The 13,036-nt window shown below is 43.6% G+C and overlaps 1 protein-coding gene and 1 pseudogene across 1 annotated transcript in view; one reads left to right on the top strand and one right to left on the bottom strand.

Moving 5' to 3' along the window:
• LOC144947516 (E3 ubiquitin-protein ligase TRIM11-like) overlaps positions 1-13,036 on the bottom strand; it is a 147,957-nt gene that overhangs the window by 99,946 nt on the left and 34,975 nt on the right. The gene's annotated exons all lie outside the window — the stretch shown is intronic.
• The window catches only part of LOC144947412 (E3 ubiquitin-protein ligase TRIM11-like), a 34,815-nt pseudogene that overhangs the window by 19,029 nt on the left and 2,750 nt on the right, over positions 1-13,036 (top strand).

Below are 13,036 nucleotides of genomic sequence, written 5' to 3'. Positions count from 1 at the left end.
AATTTTAGTGGGAACAGTGTTGTTGATCTCCCATTTTTGCCAGTGCATCCAAGTCTGGAGTTATTTTGGTTGTGGCAATTCTCAGGATAGATCTGAGGTGCTGATCCGTTAACTTTGATCTGTGACGGGCTTTGTTGGCGTTCATGACGCTGAATGTCTGCTCACACATATAAGTCGAGCCAAACAAAGTCAGTATCTTCTGTGCAGTCCTCCGGAGGTTTGGAAAAGTGGATCTGTTAAGTGAAGCATAACAGTAATTCAGTTTAACAGAGTTGAACTTCTCCTTTTTAGGACGGAGTCAGACTGAAGATCTACCAGTTCCAACTGCAGCTCCTGTGGTGCTGTTTCAGGGTCTTGTGACAGGGGACAGGACACCAGCTGAAGTGACTGTCCAATGTTTTTGAAATCAGAGAACCTACGGCAGAATTCTCCATGCAGGTCCTCAAGCGATTTGCTGTGCTTTTTTGCGTTTCGCGGTGCCTCTTCCTGCATGGCAAGTGTGGGGAAATGAGCAAAACATTTTTTCGCAATTTGTCCGGAGAACAAAGTGAGATTGGATTTGTACATGTCGTGAACAAACTGATCTTTCCCCTGCAGTTTCACATTCAGCTCATTCATGTGTGAAAATATGTCCACAGCAAACGCAAAGTCCCTAAGCCAGCTCTTGTCGCTTAGCTCAGGGAATTCGTCAGATTTCCCCATCAACTCCAAAAATGCGATGATGTCCTCTTTCAGCTCCCACACTGGTTGTAACACTTTCCCCAAACTTAATAAGCCGACACGAGAGTGGTACAGCAAGTCCTGATGATCCGCATCAGTTTCCTCCAGGAACGTAATAAACTGACGGTGCTGAAGTCCCCTTGGTCGTATAAGTTCACAAGTTTTACGACTGGATTCACGACATGAATAAGCTGCAATACAGACTTACACAGGAATTACTGATGGATGATGCAGTGAAGGAAAATTATATCCTGGATAGGGTTTTCCTCTTTCACTTTATCCTGGATTCTTTTCAGCAGCCCAACATTTTTCCAGTTAAATTTGGCGATCCATCAGTTGTGACATTGACAACTTTACTCCGAAGTAGCGTCATTCTTTCGATGACAGCAGATACCTGGTTATTCAAGTCCTCTCCCCGCGTTGTTCGTTTCAGGGACTCCATGGTCAAAAACTCATCTGTTATCGCAAAACTGTCGTCAATGCCTCGGATAAAAATGAGGAGCTGAGCAGTGTATTTTACGTCCGTACTTTCATCCAGTGCTAGTGAATATAATTTAAAGGAATCAGACTTTTTGTTTAATTGACTGGCTATATTTTTATCAATCAGTTCCACACGGCAAGTCACAGTCCTGCGTGATAAACTGACTTTTTCAAATGTTCTTTTGATCTCCGGACACAAGATGTCTGCTGTCTGTACCATGTATTATTTTACAAACTTGCCTTCGAAGAAAGTGGTAATGAGTGGTAATGTTGGTGAGAAGAAAGTTTTAAAGAAAATTTAAATCGAAGTGAAGAAGAAAATTATTGAAAAGTTTGTATAATTACTGATTTTTCAAACTTAGAACGGACTCGTGAAATTCGTAGAGAACTCGGAGTTAAGTTTTGTTTGTTTTGTTGAATTACACAAAGCGTAACAGTTATGTATATAACTTTTGTTGTATAAAATTCCTAGTAAGATATTAATTGTGTGAGTGTAGTTATACCCCTCCCCCTCATTCAAGCTGTAATTTAGAGAGCGAATAGCCAACATGTTCATGAATAGCCAACATGTTCATGGAAAAGTTTGAATCAGACGCCATCCAGACATCCACCCTACGTCCTTCCCTGTGGAAGAGGTATGTGGATGACACTTTCGTCATCTGGCCACATGGCCTCCCAGCATTGAACCACTTCTTGGACCACATCAATTCCAGACACCCATCCATCAGATTCACCATGGAAGTGGAGAAAGACGGTAAACTACCATTCTTGGATATTCTGTTTGAGAGGAGGCCTGACGGATCCTTGGGACATTCTGTCTACAGAAAAGCCACCCACACAGATTCCTACTTGAAACCGGATTCCCACCACCACCCATCTCAAAAGAATTCTCTCATCAAAACGCTATACCACAGAGCCCATGGCATTTCTGACAAACACCACCTGACTGGTGAATTAAGACATGTACATCGGGCCCTCAGGATGAACGGATACTCTGACCGTACTATCCGCCAAGCTGTCTCTCCCACCACACAGAAACAGCCACATGAAACTCCGACCAAAACCATCACGTTACCATACATAGCTGGCGTGACCAAAAAGATCTCCAAAATTCTAAACAAACATAAGATCCAAGTCCGATTCAGTACAGTGCATAAAATCCGTGATCTGATTCCATCTGTGAAGGATGTCGTTCCTGACTTACAGTATCCTGGAGTCTACAAATTGAGTTGCATTTGTGGTGATTGCTACATTGGAGAAACGAAACGTCATGTTTCTGATCGTGTCCGCGAGCACAAGTCAGATCTGAAACACGGCAGAACTGATTCTTCTGCCGTTGCCGATCATTGCTACAACTCGGTGGGCTCTCATGAAATTGTCTTTTCCGAGACCAAGGTTCTCTGCAAACCTCCCGGCTACCATCAAAGGTTTGTACACGAAGCCATACAAATATACAAACACAGACATAATTTCAACCGTGATGATGGGTACAAACTTAGTAATCATTGGAAAGATGTTATCAACCACACAAAAAAAGACTTAATTACAATTTTTTGGACCATCTTATCTGACAGGCACTATTTTACTTTACTTTACCGAGTGTTAACATCCCCAGTTATTTTTTAACAGTACTCTCTTCATTGTTCAGCCAGCATTGGTATAAACATGGGCATTTTCGTTCTTTTGTCTATCATGTGTATTAGAGCTTCCCTCCCCCTCTCTGCCCATTGTGTTGGCGTGTGCGGCAGTTGGCCGCTTGCGCATAATCGCTCCATTGTGTTGGCGTGTGCAGTAATTAGCCGCTTGCGCACAATCGCTTGCACGCCGTCGCCCACTCTTTTGGCCTCGCCCCCCCTCCCTCCCGATACGTTCCATTCATTGGCTACCATAGTCTGATGAGCTCCCCCCTCCCTCTCCTCCCCCCCTCAACTCGCTTTTAAGGGATTACATCTTGAATCATTGCCTCACTTGATGCAGCTAATCTGGCGGTGACGGTCCCACCTGATGACGGAGTCTTGTGTTGCCTCCGAAACGTCGTGATTTTTGATTTTATTTTATTTTATTTTCATTCATTTTGATGTTTTATCTACGTGACTTTACTGAAAAAACCTAAGAAGATGATTTCAGAGTTATGTTTTTTGTTTGCATTATGACTGCAGGTATTGTGGTCTATGCAAACATGACTCCTTGTAAAAAGGTGTCAGTTTTGTTACTAGATAGAAGGGTAAAAAAACAATTATCAATGTCCGAGCTGTTCAAGTTGTCTGCTGCTGCATCATGGACGTGGTGACGTCACCACTCATGCTCCTCCAACGTGGTGACGTCACCACGCACACTCTCCCAAACCAGTGACATCACCACGCACGCTGCCCCAACGCGGTGACGTCACCACGTCACCCCTCTCCCTTCACCCCCCCCCACGCGCCACCGATAGCCACGGCCTCCCCTCACCACTGCACCATCTGTGAAGAAATTAGCTTCACAGAGGCTGTACATACACAGGGAGACTTTTATGTAAACAGATTACACACATTCTGCCGTATAGCCTCAGTAGATGGTGTGGACAAGTCCCGCTAGCGAGTAGCAGCAGTGCCTAGGGAGGCCGTGACGGCTCACGAGTTGGTGGCTGTCAGCACCACAGCCGCCTGGCTTTGCCTCTGCCCAGCAGCGATGTTCACCGCACACCGCACCAGGCAGGATGCATTTGTAGGGGTTTCAGGGGAAGGATTCCCACCAATAGGAGGGTTAGTGGGAGGGGTGATGGAGGAGATATAAGTGGAGAACAGACGGGAAGAGGGGGCCTTTGGCGAGAACGAGATTGGGACAGCTGGGGACAGGTGTGGATGGGAAAAAAGGATTCAAAGACGAAACCCCTGCAATCTTGTGTCAGATCTCCTTTACATCTGGTGGCAGCGGTGGGATCTACAATGGCTACGAAGAAGAATCCCCGCGGAAAAGAGCAAAGAGAAGAGGAAGCACGGGCCGGGGATCCTTCCCATCCCGGGCAACAAGGGGGCCTGCTACCAGAAGCAGCAGCAGGTGGCCTGGGTCGCCTGTAGGACCCCATGGAGGACCGCATGGCCCGCGTGGAGAGGGCACTCCAGGAGCTACTGCAGAGGCTCCCTATGGGGGGCCCGCCAGCACCGGGACCCCCACCTCCACGCGTACTACGGGAGGAGAGGCCACGAGACCCGGAGGCCAACCAGCCGGCCGGGCAGGAGCCTCAACCAACCTCGTCACGCCAGCCGCTGCCGCTCCCGCCAAATCCCCCAGGGCTAAACACCCAACACGGAGAACAGGTGGCAGGACGGCCGCGTCAGCTGGGGCCCGTTGACAAGTTCGTGGCCGAGGAAGAAGATTGGGAGGGATTTGTCCGCCGATTCGAGGCTGCCTTCCACGCTCTCGAGTGGACAAACGAAGAGGCATTACGAGCTTTGCCATCCGTTCTGGGCGAAGAGGCACTCTTCTCTTACACCTCCCTTCCCTCGCACAGCAAGACCACGCTACAGGCGGCCTACGAAGCTTTGGGGGAGATCTATTGCCCGGCGGAAGGAGCCTTTAAACGGTTCCAGGACCGCCAGCGAGGGGCTAGAGAATCCCCTTTAGCCTACAGGGGTGCGCTGCTCGTGTTGGCGAGGAGGGCTTTCCCTCGCCTGGCTGAAGAATTCTTAAACCCATTATGAATATGCTCTCAAGAAGAGCCATTGCCTGAAACGTCACCAGTTACACGTTTTCTATTACTTGTCTGCTATTAACCAATGTGTGGAGAGTTTGTTATCTTTGCTTGTGCACAACTGCCAACGCAGTGTCATCAAATAATAATAATACATCTACAAGGAATGTAAGATGTTTGTTTACGTTGAGGACTGACAGGCAGCTTAAACGTTAAAATACCTGCGACCTTTGGAGACCACCTAGAAGTGGAATGATTCAACAAACACTGGCACAAGGCTCAGTAGCATTCCAAAGTTGAGTGTCTTATCTCTTGAACAACTACAATGTAAATAGTTTAAGCACGAGTTATCATTTAAATGTCCGCTTTAATAAAAAACAAACAAATAACTTCTTGGTAACCCTCCTATCTCCGCAACAGTGGTCAAGAGTCACCGCATTAGTGGCAAGATGTTAACTGCCTCCCCTGGTATACAGGAGGCCGTGGGTTCAATCACGACCCTAACGCCTGCTGTATATTTTGAGTCATCACATCTCTCTCCCCGTTGTCGCGTAGATTTTTCTCCGGGTCCTCTGTTTTTCCCTTCCACATTTACAATCAATTGCATTCAGAGTATTTGCCTGCCGCTATAAATATCCACCTGACAAGCCACTCCGTTGAGCTGTAATTTCTGATAACCAGGTCACATGTGAAAAAGAGCAACTTATCTCAGTTAGCCTAGCCTCGTGAAATAAAAATAGTTTTTAGTTCGCATCATCCCACACGTCACAATCCGCATTATATACTCAAGTGTGAATGTAGACCATGAAATATGGCACATTTGTAGAAAATATGCTTCAACGTCACGGATTGGCACGAAGCAAAATTAAACATAAACATTATAAATTTAGCAAAACTGTGATGTTTTATACATCAAAATTTTCAGTAGGTACTGTGTAATCACAGAAAGATACAAATATAAGCACACTTTGGCCCAAGTTGGCTGAAATGACCCAAAATGCTACACTGTCCCCTTATTTTTGAATGCTGCAAAAAAAATACAATTCTACAACAGATTCTTTACAGCTCAAAATCACCTTAAATTTTAACATAGCGCATATTTACTCATCGGTATCATCCCTATCACTATCAGAGCCATCATCCCATGTAGGTCTTTCTTCTGTTTCCTGTGAAACATTTGCACAATTTTGGCACCGACATAAATCAGTACAAGACAGTCTTGTAGACATACAGGAACATCTTCCAGTCTCACATTTGCTATGCTTGCAACTGCAGTGGACTGCCTGCAACACACTTTCATGGGCAGGATTTCTAGTCATCCAGGTCACTGTTAACTCACCATCCTCGAGGTGCCACCCATTGCTAATGGGTGAAGGGGCACACATTATACCTTTCAGAGAATGTCTCATTATGGCTGCTTGGTAGTTTGCCCTTTTGCAGTGTTGGTACAGGGCGTCACTTGTCGGGGATATGGATAGTTCTGGCAAAGCTGACGATGCCATACAGAATGCTTTGTATCTTGCATCGTTCACATTTTCGGCAGATGACTGGCCATACAGGTGGCACACATATGTGCAAAGTAGCTCAAAGGTAGATTGGTCTAGGTTAAAACTGCTACCCAGATTTGTAAAAGCAGTCAGATATTCCTCTTTCTCACAAGCAACAGAAAATTCCTTTATTTTACCTTTGCCATGAAAGGCACTTGTAGAGTCACAACCTGAGAAGGTATGGATCCCAATAAGTGCCAAACAGACACTTGTGCCAAGAGCTGACGACACCTTAGCTAAGTCAATGAGCCTTGTTTTGTTGCCAACCCCCGTGAAAAAATACAACCTACATGGTAAATCTGGCTGCAGACTTAAAGCAATCACTGCCACATCAGTATCAGGGCTCTTGATGACTACAGTTTGATGTTCCTGTGCAGCATGCTGTGCATGTAAAAACACCCTGGTGTCACATTCCTCATGATCACATGTCAGATCTTCAACAGCACTGAGAGTTTGTAAACCCTCCATTACAGTCACGCAGTGACACAGGTCTCCATGTGCTATGTACAAGCTTAAGTCCTTACCCACAGTGGTAAGATCAGCCTCTCGCCACACAACATAGAGGAATTCTGCCAGTGCTTCTTTGTTTGTTCCATCTGATAGACACTTTTTCCTTTGTGTTGGTGTCTTCTGATCCCGTCCATAAATTTTCACCAGTTGTGTACCAGGTTTATAATACTCATTTTCGGATACTGGTCAATCACAAAGTCTATCCGTGTACGGTTGTGTTTCAGAGCAAGCTTGACTATGTACTGCAGTATGGTCTCTGCAAGCTCTCCAAAGGTACTTGGTATTGACCGAATCGCTTGAATGACTGCCATGCTATCAAAGAGAATAGCTCCATCTGTCGGAACTTTGTCAACTAAACAGCCTCCACCTTTGGTTTCCAATAAATCCATAAGAGCTGATTTGTTTGTTTTAGCAAGTTAACCATCAGCACTGGCTAAAGGATATGACACAGTTCCCAAGGAGTAAGACACAATTTCCCGCAGGTCTATTTTTCTACTTTGACCTATGACGAGTAATCTGGAGAATAGTTTCTTGTCGGCCCGTAGAATCACTTCCTTGCCTGCTGCAGATTTCTTCTTTGTCTTTGCTTGGTCACTAAAGGTCTTCAGTTTTTGTGTTTTGATGGGAGCAAATATGTCAACTGATGGTGATAACAGTCTTTGGTCCATACACTCTTTGACAGCATTTCCCCCCTTTTCCGGAGCTGCGAGCAAATCCCTTATGATTTCTTCAGCTGCTACTGTCCCAGAGCTAAGACACACAATGCCATCTTGGTGTGTATCAAAAGGATTCAGCATGGAATCTAGGGTGGAAATTATTCTGGTCACAGCCCTTTCATCAGCATGAATTCGTGTGCTGTCAAGGTCTTTTCGTTTCCTTATATCGGGAGATTTACCTGTCATTGCCTCACATTGTCATGCTATGGCAGCCCTTTCATGTTGCGACAATATACTGCAGCCCGATTCTGTGTTAACCCTGTCCAACCACCCTTTGTCTTGGAATCTCTGTTGCATGTTTGCTCAATGGCCTGGTCACAAGCAATCGAGGCAAATCCATGGACACTTTGACGTTGGACAGTCCACTGGCCTTTAACACTGAGCTCACTGTGGCAAGAAGGATGTGTGAGGGGCAAATTGACCATTTACAGCCAGTATGAAGGTAAATGCCTAGCATAATTTACACGATCGTACGCAAAAAACCATGCCATCATCAAGCGCACTGTTGACAGGTGAAGCTGCCAATCCGATTCTCGTGTTGCTCTCACAAATAGAAGGAGTATCTGTACCATGTCGATGTATGAACTGCAGAAGGCAAACGTTGGGTTTTCTGCACTTCTTCTTTTAACAAAGTCTTCATATTTCGAACACATTTTGTCAAATTTCTCATTTGCACACAAAACATCCATTGTTCTGTCCGGGAATGCCCATTTGATCTCATTGATGACATCCAGGCACTCATATCTCTCCTCTGGTGGCAGAGAATCTAAGAAGGTGAGAAGTCAGATGCGTTGCAGACACTCATACAGAAGTTTGTGTGCCCTCATGCTGCGGTTGTAATGATGACCACTGATCACTCCATTGATTTATCCTGGGGCAACAACTTCGGACTCAATGAGTATGTCTTGCAGTCCTGCATCTCCAAACCTTTTTCCTAGAATGCTCAGGTAGGACATGCATATGTGAAATTCACCGAGTCTAATCACTATACGCTGAGTAAAGTCATCATCTTTCCAGCGGATTTGCTGAGCTTTGGCATATATAGCTTGGTCAATAACTAACACTATATGGTCCAGTTCTAGCTGATTAGCAATTTGGACACTTCAGAATTGTGTTTACTGTTGACATCTCTGTCGGTGAAGCCTCAATGACTGGAAGATAATACAGTGCTGACTTTTGCAGAGTGCCATCACCTTGAAGTAATGTATGGCAACCTGTCCAGCTTGGTATTGTGCATCTTTCAGCATCTATGGACTTTACAAAAACATATGCCAGTTCAGTTGGTACAGCAGACACTGTGTTAAATGTGTATGTGTCCGCCTGTAATGGAACACTTTCCTGATGAAACAAGTTATGTGGTCCTTGTCTTTTAGACTGATGGTACTGTTCGACAGGGATGCTAGGGGGTACTTTCAATGAGTAAACTCCCTTCTGTAGTGGTTGTCTATTTGTTGTTGACACAGGTTCAACTACAGAGCTTTGCAGCATAATCCCATTTGTGTGGTGGGTAGTTCCACGACCTAACAGTGTCTCCTCCCCAAAGTCAATATTGTCCCACACAAGTACTGTAGGAACATTCTTTGAGAATCCCTTTGGTATTTTGTCTCTGCCCTCTACTAGTTGAAGTTGGGCAAGGCTAGTGTCTAGACTAACAACTGTGTCCCATGATGCACAATGTCCTAGTCTAAATTTCGATTTAAAGCTTTCGTGACTGCAGGGATTCATCTTCTTGGTTCTTTCGGTAAAGTCACGTAGAAGGGAAGTAATAAAATAATAAAAATAAAACATAATAAAATAATTCTCATGACGTTTCGGCCACAACGCAAGCAGCCGTCCTCAGGTGAAGACCAGGTCTGTCGGGGAGACAACGTCTGAATGAAACACCACCATCGCTTGGAGCGTATATTTAAGCTGGGTTGGAAGGGGGGAAGGGCGCCTTGACAAAATTATTTGCATATCAAGAGGAATTTAGCATATTTATGGGAAATGCAGGTATGTGATTAGTACTACTTGTGAAATGCGCAGGAGGCGGGCGGGGGGTTTCAAAGTAATATTATGCCAGTGCATTATGCAGGATTAGCAGCATCAAAGGGAGGGGATAGGGGTAGCATTAATAAAGGGAAGGAATGTTAATAGTATGTAGTTGCAGTAACTAAACAACCACGTAAAAAACTAAAGTATAAACTACATAGTATCATCAGTATACTAAATATACTCTCCAATAAGCTGAGCTACTAACAGTAAGTAATACATTACAATTCTATGTCGCAAAAAATATAATATGCTTCCAGCTAAACTTTTTTCCCTTACATCACACGGGTCTACCCCGTACTATATGCTGCCATAGACAAACCCAACATTAAATTATATACTGTATTACAATACATGACCATATACCTTAGAATAATACATAGTGTAATATTACATATTATTCTATCCACCCTACTGTATATCATACTGCTGTATATTCACTATACAATTACGATACTATATATTGCCTTATACATTGCATTAAACATTACAATTTTATACGATTTATTATTATACAATCTGCTATACACTATACCATTGACCATCGAGTGAAAGATACTAAGAGGAAGCAAAATGAAACACCACCACGCTTGGAGCGTATATTTAAGCTAGGTTGGAAGGGGGGAAGGGCGCCTTGACAAAATGATTTGCATATCAAGAGGAATTTAGCATATTTATGGGAAATGCAGGTATGTGATTAGTACTACTTGTGAAATGCGTAGGAGGTGGGCAGGGGGTTTCAAAGTCATATTATGCCAGTGCATTATGCAGGATTAACAGCATCAAAGGGAGGGAATAGGGGTAGCATTAATAAAGGGAAGGAATGTTAATAGTATGTAGCTGCAGTAACTAAACAACCACGTAAAAAACTAAAATATAAACTACACAGTATCATCAGTATATCAAATATACTCTCCAATAAGCTGAGCTACTAACAGTAAGTAATACATTACAATTATACGTCGCAAAAAATATAATATGCTTCCAGCTAAACTTTTTTCCCTTACATCACACGGGTCTACCCCGTACTATATGCTGCCATAGACAAACCCAACATTAAATTACATACTGTATTACTATATACCACCCTATACCTTAGAATAATACATAGTGTAATATTACACTATGTATTATTCTATCCACCCTACTGTATATCACACTGCTGTATATTCACTATACAATTATGATACTACATATTGCCTTATACATTGTATTAAACATTACAATTTAATAGTATTTATTATTATACAATCTGCTATACACTATACCATTGACCGTCGAGTGAAAGATACTAAGAGGAAGCAACGAAATATGTCAATGGTAGAGTGGTGTAGGAGACTTGCAGCAGAGCAAAGAATCTATTCCCTGTAGAGAATAAACGATATATAGTCAATGCCAGTGAGTGGACTGCGGTCTGAAAGTCACCACAAACATGAAATGGTTTATTACGTCCTCCCAATGATTGCTGAGCCAGAATCCATCTTCTCGGTTGAAATTGTCTCTGTGTTTGTATATGTGGATCGCCTCATGAACGAATCTCTCATGGTAGCCAGATGGCTTGCAGAGAACCTCTGTCTTGGAGAAGTTAATGTCATGTGAGCCCACTGAATTGTAACAGTGATCTGCCACGGCTGAGGTGTTTGTCCTACCGTGTTTCAGGTCTGCTTAATGTTCACGGATGCGGTCCGAGACATGTCGTTTGGTTTCTCCAATGTAACTGCTACCACAGAGGCAACTTAGTTTGTAGACGCCAGGGTACTGTATGTCTGGAACCACATCTTTTACAGACGGGACCAGATCACGGATTTTGTGTACTGTGTTGAATCGGACCTGGATCTTGTGTTTTATCAGGATTTTGGAGATATTTTTTGTGACCCCAGCAATGTAGGGTAAGGTGATGGTTTTGAAAGGCTCCTCAACAGGATCCTTCTTGATGGTTGGAGCGAAGGCTTTGCGGATTGTGTAGTCGGAGTAACCATTAGCCTTAAGAGCATGGCGTACGTGTTTGAGTTCACTGGCAATGTGTTCCTGGTCGGAAATGCATTGGGCTCTATGGTATAGAGTCTTGATGAGGGAATTCTTCTGGGATGGATGGTTGTGGGAATCCGGTTTTAGGTAAGCATCCGTATGGGTGGCTTTCCTGTAGACAGAGTGACTCATTGAACCATCAGGTCTCCTTTTAATTAGGACATCCAAAAAGGGTAGCTTGCCATCTTTGTCGACTTCCATGGTGAATCTGATGGCTGGGTGTATGGAATTGATGTGGTCGAGGAATTGGTCTAGAGCAGGCCAGCCATGTGGCCAGATGACAAAAGTGTTATCTACGTACCTCTTCCATATGGTCGGGCGTAGAGTGGCAGTCTGGATGGCGTCAGTCTCAAATCATCTGGAATATCAACATAATGGGCCAGTGTTGGTTCCTCAGTTGCAATAATAATCTAGGAAATCAGATTGTACAGTTCAATTGGAACGACAGATTTTGCCTCGCTCACATTTAGGTCATCTGATGTGGGTGGCCACGGGCATTTCATACCGGGATTGTCACACAGAAGCATCTTTAATATTAATGCCGCACTGTAAAGTGTCCTCGTGTATTCTGCAGTATTGATGGAGGCCATTGAACTTGGTCTTTGTGGACCAGCTTTTGCACTAGCCCTGTTTTCACAGTCACTTTCGCTAGTTACCTCAGTTGACTCTGTTGTTTCTGTACCTGATGGATGAGGTAGCCTGTCTATCAGCTTATCTGCAGACAATGTCTCAACGAAAACCATCTCACTTATGTTGCGCTTCTTGGGGGAGTGAAACACCAGCTGGGGAAATCACGGGCCAACCTCCTCTTCAATTTATCCTGCCTGAATCAAAAAGATAGAGTGAAAGATGATCACAATGATCTAAATAAAGATATATTCACACTGAATTTGTTTTTAAGTTAAAATACATGTTAACAGATTCTACACGTTATAAAATATGATTATGATTATTATAAATTCCATTTTTGTTAGAAAAAGAATGTTGCATAAACGTTCTTTCCGAAGATTCCAAAGACATTTGTGGTATTCAAATTATCTGTAGTTTGAAGCATCAAGATCTTCATGTTTTTTCACCAGATTCAAAAAGATCCTTCTTTGCTGAGTCATTGTCAACACCTCTTTGTTTACAATTATTCTATGGCGGATGATCCTCACACATAAGAGCTTGTAGCTGGCATCGAAGGTTGGCTCATTTCTGAAAAGAAAACACATTAAATACAGAAAAGATGTATTACTTTATGTGCCGATTTAAAGCTTTCGTGACTGCAGGGATTCATCTTCTTGGTTCTTTCGGTAAAGTCACGTAGAAGGGAAGTAATAAAACAATAA

Source organism: Lampetra fluviatilis, chromosome 45 (assembly GCF_964198595.1).
Source record: "Lampetra fluviatilis chromosome 45, kcLamFluv1.1, whole genome shotgun sequence".
In the NCBI taxonomy this organism is placed as follows: domain Eukaryota; kingdom Metazoa; phylum Chordata; class Hyperoartia; order Petromyzontiformes; family Petromyzontidae; genus Lampetra; species Lampetra fluviatilis.
Note: the sequence above shows the minus strand (reverse complement) of the source record. Positions and strands in the feature narration are given on the sequence as shown.